This window comes from Lissotriton vulgaris, chromosome 11 (genome assembly GCF_964263255.1).
Source record: "Lissotriton vulgaris chromosome 11, aLisVul1.2, whole genome shotgun sequence".
Lineage (NCBI taxonomy): Eukaryota > Metazoa > Chordata > Amphibia > Caudata > Salamandridae > Lissotriton > Lissotriton vulgaris.
Window position 1 is genome coordinate 452,195,321 of NC_141699.1, and position 23,159 is coordinate 452,218,479.

Here is a 23,159-nt window from a genome sequence, read left to right on the forward strand (position 1 = left end):
TCCCACAATCCGTTTGACCTGAAGACAAGCTGTAGTGGGGCGCCCCTTTATCGTTTTAGTTGCCATTCCGCCCGCTTTTGCTACACTGTGCCTCTTCCGCCATTCAGCTGTTTTCCGCCCGCTCTTGCGACTACAGCGTCTCGCTCACCATGTAGTTGAGATGCGCCCGCTCTTGCGGTGCAGCGATAGGCGGCTGCCACAGGACTCTCAAAATGGCGGCCGGCTCTTCGGTTTTGGGCCTGGTCCACTAAAATGGCCCTGGGACACCTTGGAACTCGGACGCTTGTCTGCTAGGGCTTGGGTCCCATTCTCGAAAAGCGTCCCCTCAGCCGTGAAGATTCTACAAAAGTCTTGGGGGCCTCCGACTCCCGCAGGCTTCTGGTGGGGAGCGGCTGCCATGATTGCTCGTGGAATGGCCACGACGGAGCTACGAGATGGTAGTGGTCTCATGCTGACGCCAGCTTTAGTCTGAAACATCCAGAAACACTGTAGACTACCAATTCGATCAGTTCCGGTAGCGCCCCAACATGACCCGGAAGAGAAGAACTTGCCCTCCCCTCTTTGACTGATGGTTCTTGTTGCCTGTCCCCTCTGTTGTCATTTAACAGAACTTTTTGGACTGCTGAAAGGGGTTGTGTTCTGAACGCTGGTTGGTGGAGACATTTAGACTATATTCTTGACCTACGTTGTCGCGTAATGCGTTTTATGACACGCCGCGTTAGCGCACCCGGAAGTGATCCGAGGCGCGGCGCGCAGTGCGTAACGTAAGCATAACAGGTCATGTGACTTGTTTATAAAACTTTTCATTGGTTCATTTTACTTTTGGTTTCCTAAAGATGGAAGGCTTGGTCATATGACCTAAAAATAACACTTTTCATTGGTTTAGAACATTTTTTTTTCCCAAACGATGAAAGCCCCACCTTGTTTCTGGATCATTCAGACTGAAGCTGGCGTCAGCATGAGAGCACCACCATCTCGTGGCTCCGTCGTGGTCATTCCGCGAGCAATCATGGCAGCCGCTCCCCACCGGAAGCCTGTGGGAGTCGGGGGCCCCCAAGACTTTTATACAATCTTCACGGCTGAGGGGACGCTTTTCGAGAATGGAACCCAAGCCCTAGCAGGCAAGCGTCCGAGTTCCAAAGTGTCCCAGGACCATTTCAGTGGACCAGGCCTAAAACCGAGGAGCTGTCCGCCATTTTAAGAGCCATGTGGCAGCCGCCTATCGCTGCACTGCAAGAGTGGGAGCAACTCAACAACATGGTGAGCGAGACGCTGTGGCCGCAGGAGCGAGCGCAACTCAGCTAGATGGCCGCCACCTGGGGAGGCCCGTTCACGCCGGCTCCCCCACGCCCCCCCCCCGGGCCGCCGCACGCCAATTTTCGGAGCAGCATTGTAGGATACCAAAACCAGTGCGGCAGTTTACTGGACATCACCTGGGTGCCTGTCGTACATGTTGTGTCAGCCATGTGACACTGGACACAGACCGCTACTGACGAGGCCTCCCCCCGCACCACCCGGGACGCCCCACGCTGTTTTTCTGTGCTGCATTGTAGGATCCCTAAACCAGTGCGGCACCCAGGCGACATCACCTGGGTGCCGTCCAGAACTCTGCACGTTGTGCTGCCTTGGGACTATTCGCACAACAGACCGCTACTGACGAGGCCTCCCCCCGCCCCACCCGGGACGCCCCACGCCAATTTTCGGAGCAGCATTGTAGGATCCCTAAACCAGTGCGGCACCCAGGCGACATCACCTGGGTGCCGTCCAGAACTCTGCACGTTGTGCTGCCTTGGGACTATTCGCACAAAAGACAGCTTCTAACCATTGTTGCTTTTTGTGTTGAGAAATGTTTAAATGTTTTTAGTTTGTGTTCCGTTTGTTAAAGTTAGTAGTTAATAAAGTTTTATAACCTTACATTGTTGGAGTGTTATCTATTTTTTTAAAAACGGGTGAATGGGGCCTTGAATCGGGTTATTGTCATGTGTGGGCTTTGGAAGTGTGCTGCTGCAGGATCGGACATTTCAAACTCAAATGCACGTTCTTTTTCTTACCTTTCCGAAGCATGGAGCGCAATAGCAGGCAGAGAAAGGGTGATGCACGTGTTGAACACTACCTGACCTGGCAAGTTGCTGGCAGTGCCCCCCCGCCCGCTCCTGAAAGAGGGCACACACACACCGCCGCCCCGAGTACTTCACAAATCTTTAAAAGACCATGCGCTTGTTCATGAGGCTTAAATGGTTTATCACCTCTTCTAGAACCCCTGCATCGACCCTCTGACGTTTCCTGGAAAAATTACCATGTAACACAATACCAAGCCCTGTCAGCTGAAACCCCCAAGGAATCGTGGGGCATATTATCAAGGGGGTTTATCTCCGCTTTTTTGGCTTTAAAAACCATGAAAGCGGAGATAAAATTATTTCCCTATTATCAAGCTGTCGCTAACACCAGTTAGTGACAGCTAAAAGGAGATAGCGACCATCTTGGGCCCCGCTTTGCATGTCAGTGATACTTATCACTAATGACATGCAAAGTGGCGTGCCAAGATGTTAGCGACTGGAAACAGTCCCTAACATCGCTACCTTCTATTACCAACTTTTGGAGATATTAGCGACTGGAAACAGTCCCTAACATCGCTACCTTCTATTACCAACTTTTGGAGATATTCGCGCTAAGCGCGAATATCTCCAAAATCTAACACCTGCCCTGAGCAGTTCTTAGCCATGTTATCCAATGGGAGGTGGATAACATGGCTAAGAGCATTAGGTCGATAATACATGAATATCGCTGACTTTTCTGCGATAATAGCAAGGTTTATCTGCGATAAAATTCGCCGATGTGCGGCGATAATTTTTGTCTCTAAACAAGTTAGAGACAAAAATTATCGCTAGTTGTTCGTAATATGCCCCCGGGTTTTTGCTTGCAGAAATCGGGAGGCGGGAGACTAGCACTGAAATCAGTACTCACACGCCTGAATCAGGAGGATTGGCATGTCTGAATTCTCTACAGCTGGGGCCATAAACTACATCCGCAGGGTTAGGTGATAGCCTGGAACCAGCCTGGCATCTAAAATGGCTGCCGTGCACGACAAAATTGTGGCATTCGAAAAAAGGCAAGATGGCGCAGCCGCTGGAAGAGATGTATCAACATATATCAGCCTCCTCAGCCACCCTCAGGAAACATAGGGGATTAGGATATGTCTCCCGCACCCCCTTATACCTAGTACTTTAATTAACGAAGCACAAAATGGCGAATTCCCGTTTCGCTACCAGTTTGCGGCCCAGTTCGCGGCCCGTGAAGCGCTTCTACCGTGAAAAATCATTTTTTTTTTATTTTCCCCACGGGACCCTTTAATAACCCCAACAACATTCCTAGGGGGTCAAGAGGGGGATACCTTGCCCCCTTTCATTAAATTCCCCCTTAGTTTTTCACCTTTTCTTCTCTCTCGATCCTACCGAGAGACAAGATGGCGGCCGCTCCGGACTGTCACGCAGCAAAAAAAAAAAAAAAAGCTCACGCACAGCCGCTGGAAGAGATGTATCAACATATATCAGCCTCCTCACCCACCCTCAGGAAACATAGGGGATTAGGATACGTCTCCCGCACCCACTTATAACTAGTAATTTAATTTACGAAGCACAAAATGGCGAATTCCCGTTTCGCTACCAGTTCGCGGCCGCGCTTCTACCGTGAAAAATCATTTTTTTTTTATTTTCCCCACGGGACCATTTAATAACCCCAACAACATTCCTAGGGGGTCAAGAGGGGGATACCTTGCCCCCTTTCATTAAATTCCCCCTTCGTTTTCCACCTCTTCTTCTCTCTCGATCCTACCGAGAGACAAGATGGCGTCCGCTCCGGACTGTTTAGAATGTTGACAGACACCGGAGAGCCAATCAGCTTTCTGCGCGCAAAGTTCCGATAAGCGAAAAGTAAGCGGACCGGATCGCTGCCCAGAGCGCTGTTACAGATATATATCTTGGTTTGAACGTTAATTTCTCAAAAACTACTGGAGCACATATATTGAGACCTAGCAAAGGCACATCGGGCTAACAGTCCCTACAATTTTGCCAAGTTTCGTGCAAATCCATTCAGCCGTTCGAGCTAAAAGTGAGTCCAACCGCCCTATGGAAAACTCAATGCAAAAAACGCGTTTTGGGACCCCCCTTTTTTCTCAGCCCCCCCTTGACGAAACCCCACCAAATTTTCAGGGGCTGCTCAGAAACAAAATGTGCCATTTTCCTGAAAATTTCAGCCGATTCCGTCCACAAACGCCAAAGTTATTAGACATAGAATTTTCAAAAGTCCCATAGAGAAAAAATTCTAACTATATATACCTACTGGCGATAGCCAGTAGGTAATATATATATATATATATATATATATATATATATATATATATATATATATATATATATATATATATGTATATGTATATGTATATATATATATATATACTAGCAGCCCGTCCCGACGTTGTCCGGGTATGAATTGCTGCCGGCCAGTAGTATATTGTTTTGTAGGATTTCGTTTTGATAGCATAATTTTTTATCTGTGACAGGCCTGTGAAACGCTCCGATTCACAGTGCACTGCTGATGCACTTAAGAGTGCCCGTTCAGTAGTGTGTGAGTTTCCCTACTTTATTTTTCCTTGCAATATTATATAGCACGAACTCGACTACATGGCATGAGCACAATTTACATTACAGAAGAACACATTCATTTGTGGTAGGCACGAGGAAACAAAGCGATTTGCCTGGAATCACAGGATGTTGAGCTGATGCAGAGATTCGAACGTAGCTCCCCAGCTCTAAAGATCGCAATTCTAGAACTTGTGGTGGGAGGTGTGTCTAAAAGTGTATGTCGGTGCTGACCATCAATGAGAGAGACCTGTGCATTTTTCAAATGGGGGGTGAAAAAATATGAGTATGTTGCTGGAGATGTGGGCCGCCGTGCCACCAATGTACTTACCGGGGGGGTAAACACCCATTATTCCGCAACTTTCTTTCAGCATACCATTACTCTGCTTACTTTCATTACGAAAGTACCATGACTCTGCAATGCCATTATAATGCATGGCATTACATTTTATATGATTTAACCACGCATACATTTATAATGAAATTCGTTGTAAATGCATGAATGGTAAAAGCATGTTTTTTTTTAATGTTTGGATAAGGTAAGTATGGGTATAAGGGTATATGTTTTGGGGTACTGATCAATCAATCAATCAATCATAGGCATTTGTATAGCGCACTACTTACCCGGAGGGTCTCAAGGTACTGAGGTATATGTTTTGGGGTGTTTGGGTATTTTAAGGGTTCAGATATAGTTTTGAGTTGTGGGGTTCAGGGGTAGTTTTAGGGTTTAGGGATAGGTATGGGTTTTGGGGTACAGGGGTATTTTTAGGGTTCAGTGCTAGGTTTGGGTTTTGGGGTATAGGGGTATTTTTAGGGTTCTGGCGTAGGTTTGGGTTTTGGGGTACAGGGGTATTTTAAGGGTTCAGGGCTAGGTTTGGGGTTTGTGGAACAGGGGTATTTTTAGGGTTCAGGGCTAGGTTTGGGATTTGGGGTACAGGGGTATTTTTGGGTTCAGGGGTAGGTTTGGGTTTTGGGGTACAGGGTTATTTTTAGGGTTCAGGGCTAGGTTTGGGTTTTGGGGTACAGGGGTATTTTTAGGGTTCAAGGATAGGTTTGGGTTTTTGGGTACAGGGGTATTTTAAGGGTTCAGGGCTAGGTTTGGGTTTTGGGGTACAGGGGTATTTTAGGGTTCAGGGGTAGGTTTGGGTTTTGGGGTACAGTGGTATTTTAAAGGGTTCAGGGCTAAGCATGGGCGAATTTTGCGAATCTTGCGTTCGCGAATTTTGCGGATTTGCGAACTCGCAATCCGCAAAATCCGCGAATTCTCGCGAATTTGCGGATTTTTTTTTTGTGTTTGCGCGGGTTTCTGCCAGTTCGCGAGGGTTTTGTACAATGTCGCAAATTGCGAACTTACCTGTCGGGTCGCAAGTTTCGCGAACTTGTTGTTTCTACGTGTCCAGCCTGTTTGGGACACTCTTCTTCATCACTGCCACTCTCTGACTACTCATGCCACCCTCTGGCCCACCCATGCCACCCTCTGTTTCATCACAGCACCCTCTGGTTGTCCAGTCAGTGTACATTATTGTGGCAACGCAAGCATACCTTCCCTGCCTCAAGTGACCTGAATTAATTTGGGGCTGATTAATCTGTCACAGAATATTTTTTTAGCTGGCACCTGCTTCCTTAGTGCTTCCTGATTAGTGAACTTTTGCACTTGCTAAGTGCTTTCATTGTTGCAAAATTAGTTACAACACCTGCCCTGCCCCAACTGACAATAATGAATTAGGGGCTGATTAATGGATTTGAACTGCCAGCCTGGCTCCTGCTTGTCTCCCTTAGCTGTAATTCAGGACCTTTGTGGCATATGTGTAACTATTCTGAGGTTCAGAGCAGGGTCACATAATAGTTGCAACTGGCAACTGAACTCTGGAGGGGCCCCTCAGCAAGCACTACAGGAAATGGCTACTAATGATGAGCCTGAACTTTTGAACCTGGTAAGTAGTTTCAGTTTTGATTAGATCGTATTTCTGCAATTTTGCACTTATTCGCGGGGCGCGAAGTTGTACTGGGAAGCCGCGAACTCACGCGAACAGTGCGAGCAGTGCGAGCAAAATCCGCTGCTCGCGGATTTGCGGATTTTGCGGGAGATTCGCGAATCTCGCGGATTGCGAATTTCCCGAAAATCCGCAAAATCCACGAGCGAAACGGATTTTCCGCCCACACCTATTCAGGGCTAGGTTTGGGTTTTGGGGTACAGGGGTATTTTTAGGGTTCAGTAGTAGGTTTGGGTTTTGAGGTATAGGGGTATTTATAGGGTTCAGGGCTAGGATTGGGTTTGGGGTACAGGGGTATTTTTAGGGTTTAGGGATAGGTTTGGGTTTTGGGGTACAGGGTATATTTATAGGGTTAAGATGGGTTAGTGTTTAATGGTGTTGGGGTATTTTAAGGAATAAGGGTGGGTTATGATTATGGGGTGCAGGTAGCACGGTGGGATTAGCACACAATATCAGATATGGCATGAAGGGCGGAACGTACCACACGCCCCCAGCATTTGTCACGCCCCCAGCACACGCCCACAGCACAACGCAGACACGCTCACAAGGGACTACTTTGCTGGCACGTTTTTTTTACCTTTTAAATGTATATGGTGGGCATCTGCGTAGCCTATGTCCTTCTGCTGCAACTTCCCTTTCCAACGCTGTATTGGGTGTTGTGATTTGTGCTGTGGTTCCTGAGATTACCCGCCTCAAAAGTTTGGGCTCTCTCTTTATTATATTAGTATATATATATACTAGCAGCCCGCCCCAGCGTTGCCTGGGGCAGAAAGGGGCTGGGTGCAGTACACCCGCTCCCGCCCCGACCCCCTCCCGCACTAACTCCCTCCCACCCCGACTCACTCCCGCCCCCCCTCCCGCCCGACTCACCTGCGCCCCCCTCCCACCCCGACTCACTTGCGCCCCCCTCCCGCCCGACTCACTCGCGCTCCAACATTTTCATTTACTGCTGCATCCTTCTTGCCTCCCCCTGCATCACACAGTCTCACTTTCCCTTTCCTTACCTGTGCCGCCGCTCCTCACTGCACAGCTGCTCGTCACTGCACCGCCGCCCCTCCTTCGTCGTCATCACGCACGTCGCAGCCAGCGCTAGGTCCCGGCCGGCGCTACTTTCAGGGGACTACTTTGTTTATAAACTTAATTTTTTTAATTTACTTTTTTTTAAATTTATATAGCCTATGTCCATCTACACACCCTGACATTTTCATAGATGTATCGGGTGTGTAGATTGGCGCTGTGGTTCCCGAGTTTAACTGGCCAAAAGGTGCAAGTTCTGTCTTTATAATAGTAGTATAGATATATATATATATATACTAGCAGCCCGTCCCGACGTTGCCCGGGAGCAATCATGGCTTAGGACCCCCGCCCGGACGTAGTGCAGTGTTATGGCTGTATGTTTACTTTTGGACGCTTTTGTAACCTGCACACGTTTCTTTTTCCATGGCTCGCTCACCGCTCCTCACTGCCCACGTCATATTTTTTTGACGTTTTTCCTCCTGAAATGGGCTGTTTGCTTCCCGCTCCACTTACCTGCACACGTTTCTTTTTCCTGTGGTTCGCTCACCGCTCCTCTCTGCCTCCGCTTTCGCCCTACCTCATCCGCCGCTCAGCACTCCTCCCCGCCGCCGCTCCTCACTGCCTGCCCTCCGATCGCCACTCATGTCCGCTGCTCCCCACGCTGATCTCCGCCTCTCCTTGCGCTCGTGTACGCCGCTCCTCCTGATGTCAGGACGCACGTCGCGGCCGGCCGGTGCTACTTTGAAGGGACTACTTTTTTTTAAAGTTTTATTTTTTAAATAACGTATTTATTTGTAAATTATAGAGCCTATGGTTATCTGCACACCCTGAGGATTGCAACGATGTATCGGGTGTGTGGATTGGCGCTGTGGTTCCCGAGTTTACCTGGCTCAAAGGTTTGTGTTCTCTCTTTATAATAGTAGTATAGATACTAGCAGCCCGCCCCGGCTTTGCCCGAGGCAGAAGGGGGCTGGGGGCAGCATTTTAAGCCTTTGTGCACCCCCCACATTGCCCAGTCTGCATCCCTTCCGCCTCCCGCCCCGACATTGGCCATTTCGCCTCCCGCCTCCCGCCTTGAGCCTTGTGCCTTGAGCCTCCCGCCCGCCGCCCGTCGTCCCCCGCCCCGACATTGGGCATAGCGCCTACCGCCTCCCGCCTTGCGCCTTGAGCCTCCCGCCCGCCTCCCGCCCCGGCTTTGTAACCCCCCCAGGTCCCGACTTACCTCATCCGCCGCTCCTCCCTACGCTGGAGTGTTTACCGCTCCACTGCTTGACTGCTTGTCAGCTACCTCATCCGCTGCTCCTCCCCGCGCTGCCATTGCTCCTCCGCTTCTCGCCACTCCGCAGCTCCTCCCGGCGCTCATGTTCTCCCATCTACCTGTTGCTGGTGAACTCTGCTCCTCCCCTCACGCAGACGCTCCTCCCGGCGCTCATGTCCTCGGTCTTCCTGTTGCTCGTGAACGACGCTACTCCCCTCACGCATACGTCACGGCCGACGCTACTTGCAAGGGACTACTTTATTTTTATTTCTAAATATTTTAAACCAGGTTTTTTTTTTTTTTTATGTAGCCTATGTCCTTCTGCTTGCCCTGAGGTTTTCTAAGATGTCTTGGGTGTTCAGATTGGTGGTGTAGTTTTTGAGTTTACCTGGCTCAAAGGTGCAAGTTCTCTCTTTATAATAGTAGTATATATATATATATATGTATGGCGGGCATGCTGAGCAAAATTGAGCTTAAATAAAACGCACTTTGTTTGGCACCATTCTTGGGTTCCTCTCTTCATCTTTTCAAGACTGCGTGGCATCTGGCAGTGTTGGAGTTTCGGGACGAGTCTTTCTTCTATATATATATATATATATATCTATCTATATATATATATATATATATATAGATAGATATATATATATATATAGATATAGATATATAGATATATATATATATATATATTACCTACTGGCGGTCGCCAGTAGGTAGTTATAGTTAGGATTTTTTTCAATGCAAAATCTCAAAATTCGATTTAGAATAACTTTGGCGCCGGTTGTTGAATCTGCCTGAAAACATCCTCAAATTTGCCTCGCGGAGCTCCGGTCCTTCCTTGAAAGTTTCGAGGGGATTCGTCAAGCGGGGCCCAAAACGTGTTTTCCCCATGTTAATTTCCAGAGGGCGGTCAAACTCACTTTTAGCCCGAACGGCTGAATGGATTATCACCAAACTTGGCAAAATTGTAGGGACTGATAGCCCGATGTGCCTTTGCTATGTCTCAAGATATGTGCTCCAGTGGATTTTGAGTAATTTAGTTTCAAAACAATATATATATCTATGGCAGCGCCCCGGCACGCGCACCGGGGGAGCGCTCCGGGCGCGCCACGCGAGGTGCGCACGGAAAGCTGATTGGTTCTCGGGTGTCTGTAAACATTCGAAACAGTCCGGAGCGGCCGCCATCTTGTGTCTCGGTAGGATCGAGACACAAGAGGTGGAAAAAAAAGGGGGAAATGACCATAAGGGGGCAGGAATGGACCCCCCTGACCCCCTAGGTTTGATGTGGGGTCCATAAAAGGGCCCAGCGGGGCAAAAAAAAAAGCTTTTTTTTGATTTGGGCGGGGGGAGCAGACCGGGGAGCGGGCCATGGGGAAAAAAGAATGACAGAGTTTTTAAAAATGTAGCCTTTTTTATAAATTGGAGGTAGTTCTAAAAAGAACTGTTTTTTTCTTCTTTTTGTTGTTTTATATTTTTTTACTGTTTTTTTGAACATTTTTTACGTTTTTTGGGTTTTCTGAACAGTTTTATATTTTTTTGTATTTTTCATGGGGAGAAACAAAAAAATGGGAAATTGAAAATGGCTCAACTGGAGCAAAAAAAAAAAAAAGTTATAATTAGGGTTTATTGGGGCATTTGTGGTTGTCCCCAGCAAGGACGATGAGCTTTACGCTTTGTTCTCCGTAGGGGATGGTCTTCCCACAATATTTAGGGGTTATACAGAAATCCACAAACTGTGGCTTAATGCAAGGCATCGTCTCTCTTGTCCCGACGGAGTGCGTTGCTTTCTTTTCGAGGTGGTGCTTATAGTTTGGGGAGGGTTTCTGGCCAGTTCCATCATCTCTGCAGCAGAATAGTTTATTGGATGCTTGCGCTGCATGTGTCTAATCATTGTGTTGTTTTCGAATGAATATTTTTTATTCGGGTTCCCCCTAGAAAGTTCCATGCCACAGATTAGGCAAGTCGCCTTGGCTGCATTTACTTTTTTCTTCCCCTCGGGGATCGAAAAAAACTCCCATATAATGTGTGGTCTTGGCTGCTATTGGGTATTGTGTTCTTCAAGCAATCTTCTCCTCCCCTCCTCCTCCTCTTCCTCCTCTTGTTGACCACCAATGTAATCTTGAGGTGGTCCTCTTGGTGGTTGTGGTGGTGGTGGTGGTGCAGATGCACCAGCTGCTGCTGCTACTGAAGCTATTATATAGATCGAAAAGGTACAGAGAGGTACAATCAGGTCTTCCTCAGTCAAAGGACATAGTCAGAATAAGGAAAAAAGGTGGGGTCTTTCATCATTTGGAAAAAAAAGGCCTGAACCAATGAGAAGTGTTATTTTCAGGTTACAAGACCAGGGAGTTCTACATTATGAAACTAAAACTGTTCTGCACCAATTAAAAGTGTTATTTTCAGGTCACATGACCAACGCGCTTACGCGACGCACCCCCGGGCCACGTCGCCGAAGCGCGTCGGATGTTTACGTTGCGCGAGCGTATTCGCTGGAGTGCTTCCGGGTGCACTTACGCCGTGCGTATCACGCGGATGCGGCTACGTGATACGTCACGATCATGTTTTCGTTCGCGACATTGGCGCTAACAGGACGCTTCCCGGTTCGCGCACCGGGGCGCTTCAAATGACTACGCTCTCCGGGGCGCTCACCGGGGCGCGCCCCGGGAGCGCTCCAGCGTCAAAAAAAATAAATAATTGTTTAAAATACAAATAAAATATAGGATTCAATCATTTTCAAAAATATTACATTTCATAGCTATAGACATTTGCTATTAACCACATTTGAAATTCAAAGAAAAAAACAAGGGTTTGGGGCCTTATATATAGATAGGAATTAGCATTTAAAAAACCTATGAAATTCACTGAAAAAAACATAGGTTTCACACCAGTTATAGTTAGGAATTAGCATTTAAAAAACCTATTAAATTCACAAAAAAAAAACATAGGTTTCAGACCAGTTATAGTTAGCTGGAAATTTTACTGACATAAAACCATTTAAATTCCCACGTTATAGTTAGTTGGACTCACTATAACTTGCGCGTGTAATGCACTGCTGATGACGTCACATATTACATCACTCATGACATGGTCAGTGACATCACTCATGACATCACTGATGACACCATCTTTGTGACAGAGTGACAGACCTCCTTTCAGTGTAATGTAACCCTTAAAACACATATTCGAAAATAGAAATTAACATTTTCAAAAAAATGGAGATATCCATACCAGTTACAACAACCAATTCAGTAATACCACCATCTATATATACATCCACTCATTCACCAACAGTTCTATATAGTCACTCATACATATACTCACTCATCATATGTAGTGATACACCTATACATCTTGTTACACACCGACAGTCATCCAAAAGTTACTCACACACATACTCACACATGCAAATAAACTATTGAACATTCATTTATTTGCATATACAACTATACACACACTACCACCTTACTTCTAAGAAAACCTACACATGCTTACTCTCTTAAACAATCACTTATAGAAAAACATACTTATTTAAACAGGAACTTTTACAATCTCACATATACTCACTTATAAACATCAATACTCACATATACTAGATTAAAACATATGTTGTTACTGATAAAGACACTAGTGAGACAGTCATTCACTCACTAACACACACATATACACACTCATCCACCCATACAGTCCTGCACATATGCTGTCTTCAAAACACATACAAACAGTGAGTCAGTCATTCATGCATCTATGTGCTAAGTAATACCCCCACTAAACCATACAGAGACTCATACTGATACTAAAAAAACATCTATTAACCCATATACACACACATGTAGCTACTCACCAACCCATGCAGCCAATTATACACAAAGTGAAACACCGATACATATATTTATATATTTAAACATTACTCGCTAATAGATGTATTCACTAAGATACACTTAATAAGCCAGTTATCCAATCAATTTTAAAAAAAACATTCATTAAAACACTTATTTAAACATTTATTCTTCCATCGACCTTTACATAGACATATATAAAACATATATATTTTTCAGAAAGACACACATTCACTGGATGGTGTCATCAGTGATGTCATGAGTGAAGTCACTGCCCATGTCATGAGAGATGTAATATGTGACGTCATCAGCAGTGCATTACACGCGCAAGTTATAGTGAGTCCAACTAACTATAACGTGGGAATTTCAATGGTTTTATGTCAGTAAAATTTCCAGCTAACTATAACTAGTGTGAAACCTATGTTTTTTTCTGTGAATTTAATAGGTTTTTTAAATGCTAATTCCTAACTATAACTGGTGTGAAACCTATGTTTTTTTCAGTGAATTTATATATATATATATATATATATATTTATTTTATTTTATGTTCTTGTATAGCGCAAGAATCGACCCCTACGAGGTATCTCCGCGCTTTGCTCGCAAGATGGAGTAGTTGCTATAGAACAGAGAATGAGGATGAACACTGATGTTTAGGAGTATTTAGTCTTCCTGGAATAATACAGTTTTTAGTTTCTTCCTGAAAGAGAAGTGATTGTCGGTTTGTCTGAGGTCAGCTGGGAGGTTGTTCCAGAGCTTGGGCCCTACCCAAGAGAATGCTCTGCCCCCTTGTCTGGTTTTTTTTAACAAGAGGGGTTTTGAGTAGCAGTTGATTGCTTGACCGCAAGGCTCTGTCAGGTTTATAGACAGGTAGCTTTTGGACCAGGTAGTCAGGACCTTTCCCGAACAAGCACTTGTGGACAAGGCAGCATATCTTGAATTTGGTGCGTTGTTTTATTGGCAGCCAGTGCAGTTCACGCAGCAGGGGTTTAGAGGGAGTTCTGGGAGGGGCATTCAGAACCAGTCTTGCTGCAGTGTTTTGGACTACTTGGAGGCGATTTATGGCACTCTCATTTGCTTGAATAAGGAGTCCATTACAGTAATCAATTTTACTGGTCACCATAGTCTGCACTAGGGTCTTTCTGTAGCTGTCAGAAAGGTAGGGGAAGACTCTTCTTAATAGGCCGATGGTGTGAAAGCAAGACCCAGCAACTGCATTCACGTGTTCCTTCATGGTAAGGTCCCGATCCAGTTTCACCCCTAGATTTTTTACTGTAAGTTTAGGGGTGGGTACTGGTCCCAAGTCAAGGGGCCACCAGTCGGGGGACCATAGTAAGGATGCTTTCCCAAAAAGCATTAGCTCCGTTTTTCCAACGTTGCATTGGAGGCGGTTGACAGCCATCCAATTAGAGATGGCCCTCATTCCTTCTGCAAAGTTGTCCCTGACGTTGGAGTTGAAGGAATGGAAAGGATAGAGGAGCTGGGTGTCGTCAGCGTAAGACACCGGGGTGAATCCATATTTTCTCACAATCTCAGCGAGGGGGGCCACGTACACATTGAACAATGTGGGGCTTAGGCATGAGCCCTGTGGCACCCCCTTCGTGAGCACCCTGGAAGCAGAGCGGTATGGTCCCAGGCTGACGGATTGTGAGCGCCCGGACAGAAAACTCTCCAGCCAAGAGAGGGCTTGACCTCCTATGCCCACACCCTGTAGACGGCTCGTGAGGATCTTATGGGACACCGTATCAAATGCGGCCGACAGGTCTAACAGCACCAGAATCATTGAGCCTCCTCTATCCTGTGACATCTTGATGTTATCGGTCACAGTGAGGAGAGCAGATTCGGTGCTGTAGTTGGGCCTGAACCCAGATTGGGAGTGGTCCAGGCCCCCTGTCGCCTCAATGAACCTGGACAAGTGGATGTTAACATGTTTTTCGGCCAATTTACTCAGGAGGGGCAACAAGGAGATGGGACGGAGGTTGGAGAGTTCTGTCCATGGGGAGGTGGTATTTTTACGAATAGGATTCACCACTGCCTCTTTCCATTGTTGGGGAAGTTTGCCTTCTGTATAGGAGAGGTTCAGGACTCTCTGAATAGAGGGACTGAGGTAGGTGGAGAGCATGTTCATCACTCTGGGGGGAAGAAGGTCAAGAGGGGACCCTGTTTTCGTGGTGTTTAATAAGGATTTTATCTCATCCTTAGAGATTTCCGGAATCTTAATGAAAGTTTCAGTATTGGTTTGTGGACAGGGAGCGAGAAGCGTTTCTGTGTTGTTGGGGTGTTTGGCCAGTATTTTTTTATAAATGATATCAATTTTTTCCTCGAAAAATAGGGATATTTTGTTGCACAGATCCTGCGAAAAAGTGTCAAGACTTTCGCAGGCTGTGGGGTTGGTGAAACTTCTTAGGATTTTATAAAGTTCTCTGGTAGAGTTGTCTGCTCCGTCAATTTGGGCCTGTAAGCTAGTTTTCCGAGCCTTTTTTATGTTGTTGTAATAGGAGGAGGCAGCTTGCTGATAGAGCTCTTTACTTTCGCTGGAGTGGTTCTTCCTCCATTGTTTCTCAAGCTTTCTACACTTTTGTTTCTCAGTTTTTAGGGCTTCAGTGTACCAGATTTCTTTTTTGTTATTGGTGGTTGGTAGTTTAACCAGTTTTTGAGGAGCTAAGAGGTTTATTGTATCGAGGAGGGAATCATTAAGTTTGGCCAGAGCCAGATCAGGGGTATCAGAGTCGGAAAAGGCAGGAGTTTTCCATGTTTTTACAAATGTTTCTGGGGATATCTTGTGCCAAGGTCTGCGTTTAATACTCCCGGAAGCAGAAGGTTCGGAAGGTTTATTGAGTTGCATGAGGGAGAACTCCAGCATGCTATGGTCAGTCCAATATACTGATTTGGGGGGAAGACAGTGAATTGAGGGATCATTGGTAAAGATGAGGTCTAAGGTGTGGCCTCCTCTATGGGTGGGACCACTATTTCGAAGGTGTAGGCCAAGTAAAGCAAGGTCCTCCAACAGGAGTTTGGCATCAGGGTCCTCTGGTGTGTCTACATGGATATTAAAATCACCAAGTAGGATGAAATGCTCATTGGCTTTCATATGAGGGGCCAAAATTTCAGTGAGTGCCAGGGTGAAACTGGAGTCAGTTCCTGGGGGGCGGTAGATTAAAGCGCCTTTCCAGTGATGTTTGTTACTGGTGTTTATTTTAAAAATCATAATTTCCATAGAAGGAAGGAGAGCTTGTTCCAATATGGAGATATGGAAGCTGTCTTTGTGTATTATGGCAGTGCCGCCACCTGTTTTTATCGGGCGGTCTTGCCTCAGGATTTTATATCCTGTGGGGATTCCTGTCATAACCGAAGGAATAGTGTGGGGTTTTAGCCAGGTTTCCGTTAGGAAACATATTTCCGGTTGGTGGCAGCTAATGGTATCCCAAATTTCAATGCTGTGGCGTGGAAGGGATCGGACATTCAGCAAGAAGCTTTTCCAGCTTTTATGGGTGGCTTTAGAGGTAGGAGCGTGCTCTGGTAACAGTGTGCTACAAGTGGTGTGAAAACCACACTTATCACACGTGAATGGTCCTTCTGGGTAGGGCCAGCCACTATTTAAACATAGGTTACGATCATGTGGGCGAAGCGAGTGTAGAAAGTCAGAGGAGTACCTGATATGGGAGTCTGTAGAGGAGACCAGGACGGGGGAGGGGTGGGAGGACATGAGAGCAGGGTGGATGGCCCCTGGTCCCGTCCAGTCGCGGACGGGCGCAGACGGGCTACTCTTTGGCTACTCTTCGGCGTAGCTTCGGCTCCACTGCGCGCGATCGCTGCGCGCTCAGAGGAAGGCGAGGGCTAAGTAGCCCCTAGAGCCCCAGCTGCTAGAGCGCTAACCGCCCAGCAGTGTGGGAACAGGAAGTGGTGTCCTCCCTCTAGCTTCCGCGTGAGGGCGAATCAGAAGCGTGTCCTCTGCTGGCTTGCACCAATCAGCAGGGTGTTGAAGTGGTGAGTGAGGGAAATGCGGAAATTTTAAAAAGGTTCCGTTTTTAGAACAAGTACATAAAACAATTTAAAATGTTTCTAAACAACAGAGAAACAAGCGCAGGCTCAGCGCTATAGCCTGGGCGAGCAAGCGGTTGCAAGGTACTGCCACTACCTCTTACCGCAGCGCCAGGAAGTCAGGCTCCGCCTAAGTAGCCCCTAGAGCCCCAGCTGCTAGAGCGCTAACCGCCCAGCAGTGTGGGAACAGGAAGTGGTGTCCTCCCTCTAGCTTCCGCGTGAGGGCGAATCAGAAGCGTGTCCTCTGCTGGCTTGCACCAATCAGCAGGGTGTTGAAGTGGTGAGTGAGGGAAATGCGGAAATTTTAAAAAGGTTCCGTTTTTAGAACAAGTACATAAAACAATTTAAAATGTTTCTAAACAACAGAGAAACAAGCGCAGGCTCAGCGCTATAGCCTGGGCGAGCAAGCGGTTGCAAGGTACTGCCACTACCTCTTACCGCAGCGCCAGGAAGTCAGGCTCCGCCTAAGTAGCCCCTAGAGCCCCAGCTGCTAGAGCGCTAACCGCCCAGCAGTGTGGGAACAGGAAGTGGTGTCCTCCCTCTAGCTTCCGCGTGAGGGCGAATCAGAAGCGTGTCCTCTGCTGGCTTGCACCAATCAGCAGGGTGTTGAAGTGGTGAGTGAGGGAAATGCGGAAATTTTAAAAAGGTTACGTTTTTAGAACAAGTACATAAAACAATTTTAAATGTTTCTAAACAACAGAGAAACAAGCGCAGGCTCAGCGCTATAGCCTGGGCGAGCAAGCGGTTGCAAGGTACTGCCACTACCTCTTATGTATATATATATATATATATCAATCAGCAGTTCGCATCAAATAAAGAAACTTGCACTTATCTCTGGTCCGTCTGCGTTGCTGCAGTGGGGAGTTGATTAGTTGATTGCTTTCGCCGAAGCTGTGGATTGTGATATATATATAAAAAAATATAGGTTTCACGCCTGATATAGTTAGGAGTTAGCATTTAAAAAACCTTGTAAATTCACTGAAAAAAACATAGGTTTCAAGCCTTATATAGTTTGGAATTAGCACTTAAAAAGCCTTGCAAATTCACTGAAAAAAACAGGTTTCAGGCCTTATATAGTTAGGAATTAGCATTTAAAAAAACATTGAAATTGCTCCTATGTAGTTAGTTGTACTAAGTATATTTTGCGCACCCGCAATCCACTGCTGATGATGTCACATATTACATCATTCATGACATGGTCAGTGACATCACTGATGACATCACTGATGACATCTGCCAGTGACTGTGTGTTTCTGTAAAGTTTAAATATGTTTTACATATTGAAGAATGAGTTGATGTATAAGTGTCTGGATGAAGGATTTAGTAGGTGTGTGACTGACTGTATGAGTGAGTGATTAAATGTGTCTTACTAAATGCATGGGTTAGTGACTAAACTGTCTGAATGTGTGCATCAGTATGTCTGTTGTTGTGTAAGCTGCTGCATGTGTTGATCAGTAGCTATATGAGTGGCTATATGGGTTATTGATTGGTTGCCCAAGTATTTGAATGGGAGACTGAGTGTGTGTGTGGGTGGCTGGGAGGTGAGTGGCTCTGTGCATAGATGTGTGAGCAGTTGATTCACTAGGTGTATGAGTTCAAGAGTGCATGTGGAAACAGCTATATGGGCGGTTGACTGTGTGCACGGGTATGTTGGTGAGTGAATGGATATCTCAGTGCTACATGTGCAAGTAAGTATGTGTTAGTATATGTTTGAATAAGTAAGGTGTTGTGTGTATAACGGTATAGTTGAGGAAATGGAAGTGTGATTGATTCTTTGCATGACTGACTAGGTGTGTGAGTAACTCCATGGATGAGTGGCAGTGTGTGAGTGTCTGTATACGTGTATGAGTGCATATGATAGTGTTGTATTGATGAGTGACTGTATGTATGAGTGATTCTATGGGTGAATGAGTGAATGCGTGTGTAGACCTAGGAATCAGTGTGCATGAAGTAACTGGTATTGGTGTGTCAATGGTTTCAAGAATGGTAGTCTGTATTTAACACTGGGTGTATCAAAGGTTATATTAGAGCGTGAGGAGGTGCATCGTATTATCACATGAATGATATCATCAGTGATGTGATCAGTGATGTCAAATGAGATGTCATCAGTGATGTCATCAGTGATGTCATTTGAGATGTCATCAGTGATGTCACTGACCATGTCATGAATGCTGTAATATGTGACATCATCAGCAGTGTATTGCGGGTGCGCGAAATATAGTTAGTACAACTAACTATATAGGAGCAATTTCAATGGTTTTTTAAATGCGAATTCCTAACTATATAAGTCCTGAAACCTATGGTTTTTTAAGTGAATTTGCAAGGTTTTTTAAATGCTAATTCCAAACTATATAAGGCTTGAAACCTATGTTTTTTTCAGTGAATTTACAAGGTTTTTTAAATGCTAATTCATAACTATATCAGGCGTGAAACCTATAGGTTTTTCAATAAATTTCAAAGGTTTTGTAAATGCTAATTCTATTAGCGGATAACGTTAATATATGTTATTATCCTTCTGGGACCACCTGACCAGCCATCTTGTTTCTCAGGAGAAGTGAGACACAAAAGAGCACAAAACAAGAATGGAAAACACGAAAAGGGGGCAGGGTTGAGACCCCCTGACCCCCTAGCCCTTCTCAGGGGGTCCCAGAAGGACCACCAAGTGCAAAAATATATATATTTTTTTTAAATCGCGGGGTACGCGCACAGTACGCGTACCCTACGCATATGGTGCGCGTACCCCGAAATTTAAATTTCTTTTTTTTGTGCCCTTGGGGGTCCTTTTGGGACCTCCTGAGAAGGGCTAGAGGGTTGGGGGTCTCTACCCTGCCCCCTTTTTGTGTTTTCCACTCTTGTTTTGGGCTCTCTTATGCCTCAGTTCTCCTGAAAAACAAGATGGTGGCCAACACTTCCTGCTTTGGACAGTTTGGAATGTTGACAGTCGACTGCCAGTCAATCAGAAACTCGCTCACGCACATAAGGGTACATGCAGTTAAACGTACGGTACGCGTACCGTACGCGTACGGTGCGTGTACGGTGAGTGCATATAGATATATAATTTGATCAAATTCAATTTTCTCAACAACTACTGGAGGGATTTTCACCAAATATAGAAAAGGCACTACTGCATACCTGTCCCTACCATTTTGCCAAGTTTGGTGTAATTCCGTTCAGCCGTTCAGGCTGTAGCCGTATCTAAAGGTCCCATAGAAAATGCCATTTGAAAAATTTCAAATGCAATTTTCTCAAGAACTACTGGAGGGATTTTCGCCAAACATAGCAAAGGCACATCTGCATGCCAGGCCCTACCATTTTGCCAAGTATGGTGTAATTCCATTCAGCCGTTCGGGCTGTAGCCGTGTCTAAATGTCCCTATGGAAATTAAAATGGAAAAACATGTTTTGGGACCCCCCTTTCGGCGACCGCTTTACAAATCCCCCCGAAACTTTCAAGGAAGGAGCGGAACTGGCCAGAATTCTGGAAAAATACACACAGATTCCTCAATCAGCGCCAAAGTTATTCCCAATAGAATGTTGAGCGCATATAGATATATAATTTGCTCAAATTCATTTTCTCAACAACTACTGGAGGGATTTTCACCAAATATAGAAAAGGCACTACTGCATACCTGTCCCTACCATTTTGCCAAGTTTGGTGTAATTCCGTTCAGCCGTTCGGGCTGTAGCTGTGTCTAAAGGTCCCATAGAAAATGCCATTTGAAAAATGTCAAATTCAATTTTCTCAAGAACTACTGGAGGGATTTACAACAAACATACAAAAGGCACTGCTGCATACCAGTCCCTACCATTTTGCCAAATCTGGTATAATTCCGTTCAGCCGTTCGAGCTGTAGCCTTGTCAGAATGTCCCTATGGAAATTAACATGGGGCAAACATGTTTTGGGACCTCCCTTTTTTCTCGGCCCCCGTTTGACAAATCCCCCTGAAACTTTCAGGGAAGGAGCGAAGCGAGGCAAATTTAAGGAAAATTACAGGCAGATCCCTCAATCAGCGCCAAAGTTATTCCCAATAGAATGTTCGGAATTTCCTATGGTAACTAGGTCCTAACTATATATACCTACGGGCGACCGCCAGTAGATAATATATATATATATAACCTACTGGCGGTCGCCAGTAGGTAGTTATAGTTTGGACCTATTTTCCATAGGAAATCTGCAACATTTTATTTGCAATAACTTTGATGCCAGTTGACGAATCTTTGTGAAATTTTTAAAACTCATGGGGCACTCCGATCCGCTCCTTTCCTGAAAGATTGGGGGTGATTCGTAAAGCTGGGACAGAGAAAAAAGGAGGGTCCCAAAACAGGTTTTTCCCATGTAATTTCCCATAGGAACCTTTAGTCGCAGCTACAGCCCGAACGGCTAAAACGGAATTACACCAAATGTGGCAAAGAGGTAGTCCTTGGTTCAGTCTCGGGCCTATTTGTTAAATGGTGTAAATCTGTTCAGTAGTTTTTTAGATATTAAAGGAAAAAAAATATATATATCTGGGCAGAGCCTAACGACACATCTCATCGTGAGATCTGATTGGCTGTCAGCACTTCATCCAAGAAGTGTTGGCAGCCATCTTGGGACCAATATACATGATAGCACCTCATTAAAAAGCATTGCAGTTAATTGAAGGTTTTAAGACTTTAGTTACATTATAAATCATTTGTTGATGCTACCATACTCATTTTAGGAATTGTAGTGTGTTCTAAGGTGATTATAACTTTGATGCTGTTTGATGAATCTTCATGACATTTTCCAAACTAATTCTTTGTTCATACCAGCTCCAATGTTGACATTTTGGGGGTGATTCGTAAAAGGGGGGGCTGAGAAAAAAGGGGGTCCCAAAACGTGTTTTCTCTATGCAATTTCCATAGGAAACTTTAGACAAGGCTACTGGTCGAACGCGTAAACGATATTACCCCAAATTTGGCAGGGAGAAGGGTCTTGGTGTAGAAATCCCACTTTCGGTTATTTGGTGTAAATCTGTTTAGTAGTTTTGGTGAAATATCGAAATGTACAGATATCGATATTTTGGAATTCTGCCACCTGATTGGCTGAGACGTTACGAGCACAAGCTTGCTGCTTATTGGTTGCGAGCACTGCGAACGGTTGCAACTAGGAAGTGTTGGCTGACATTTTGTGATTTCGTTGTAACAAGTAAGGGGGGGAAAAGGGTGAAAAGAGGAGGATAGGAGCACTATAACCTCTGTGGAGAGTACAAAGCGAAGTGGTCACTCCTACTGGTCTGAAAGAGCTGTGTTGGTCAGAGTGACATGGTGCTGAGATGAGATGCTGCTACACTCGGTTATGAAATCGAGAGACTAAACCGTGAGCTCATTGCTGTAAAGTGATGTGCTCTAGTCTTTGTAGCATACGTGTGCAAGTTGTGTTAGTAGGCGTTTATACCATACAGGGAGTGGGAAGCAAACTACTGACCGCTATCGTGCATTTATACTATACCGGAAGAAAAGTACTCACGCCTACCGGTGTGAAGACTCAGGGATCAAACCAAGCTGATTGCTGTAAAGTGATGGGCTCTGGGAGCTATAGCATACTGGCCGCTGTAGTATAACTGTGTAAGTAGTGTTAGTATGCGTTTATACTATACAGGGAGTGGGAAGCGAACTACTCACCCCTACAGGTCTGACGACTCAGGGATAAAACCTCAAGCTTAAATCATGCGCCTATTGCTGTAAAGTGATGTGCTCTGGGCAGTGGAGCATATCTGTGGAAGTAGTGTTAGTTTGCGTGTATACAATAGAGGGAGTGGAATGCGAACTACTCACCCCTACCGGTATCAAGACTAGTGGATGAAACAGCAAGCTCATTGCTGTAAAGTCATGTGCTCTGTGTAGTATAGTAATGTAAGTTATAGTAAAATGATAGTATGTAATGCTAGTAGATTGTAAGTATGTAATGTTGGAATGTAGGGCTGTCATGAGGGGAACCTTGGGGAGTTTGTACACACTGCTGGAGAAGACGGTTGCCTTGCTATCTGCTCCTGTTGCTGGCTGTTTAAGCTGCCTTGTTTTCCTGCAATGAATCTACTTATCGGATCCAGTGCTGTCTGCCGCTTCACTACATAAATTAGGCAATGAGCGGATGAAGGTAAAAAGAAGGCAGCACTCACCAATATTTTGAGAATGCTTGTAGTTTGCTGAAGACCCGTTTTCTTTGTGAAGCTGTTTTTACTCATCCCAGGGTCGTTGGCTTATTGAACTATGTCATTCGACCTCTGGTAGGAATTGTATTTTTATATTTTGGGCTTCCTCTGCCTCTTCAGTACACTCTGGTCACTGTCCTACACGTGTGCAAGTAGTGTTAGTATGCGTTTAAACTAATTTAGTAGTTATGCAGTAACCAATGCATCATG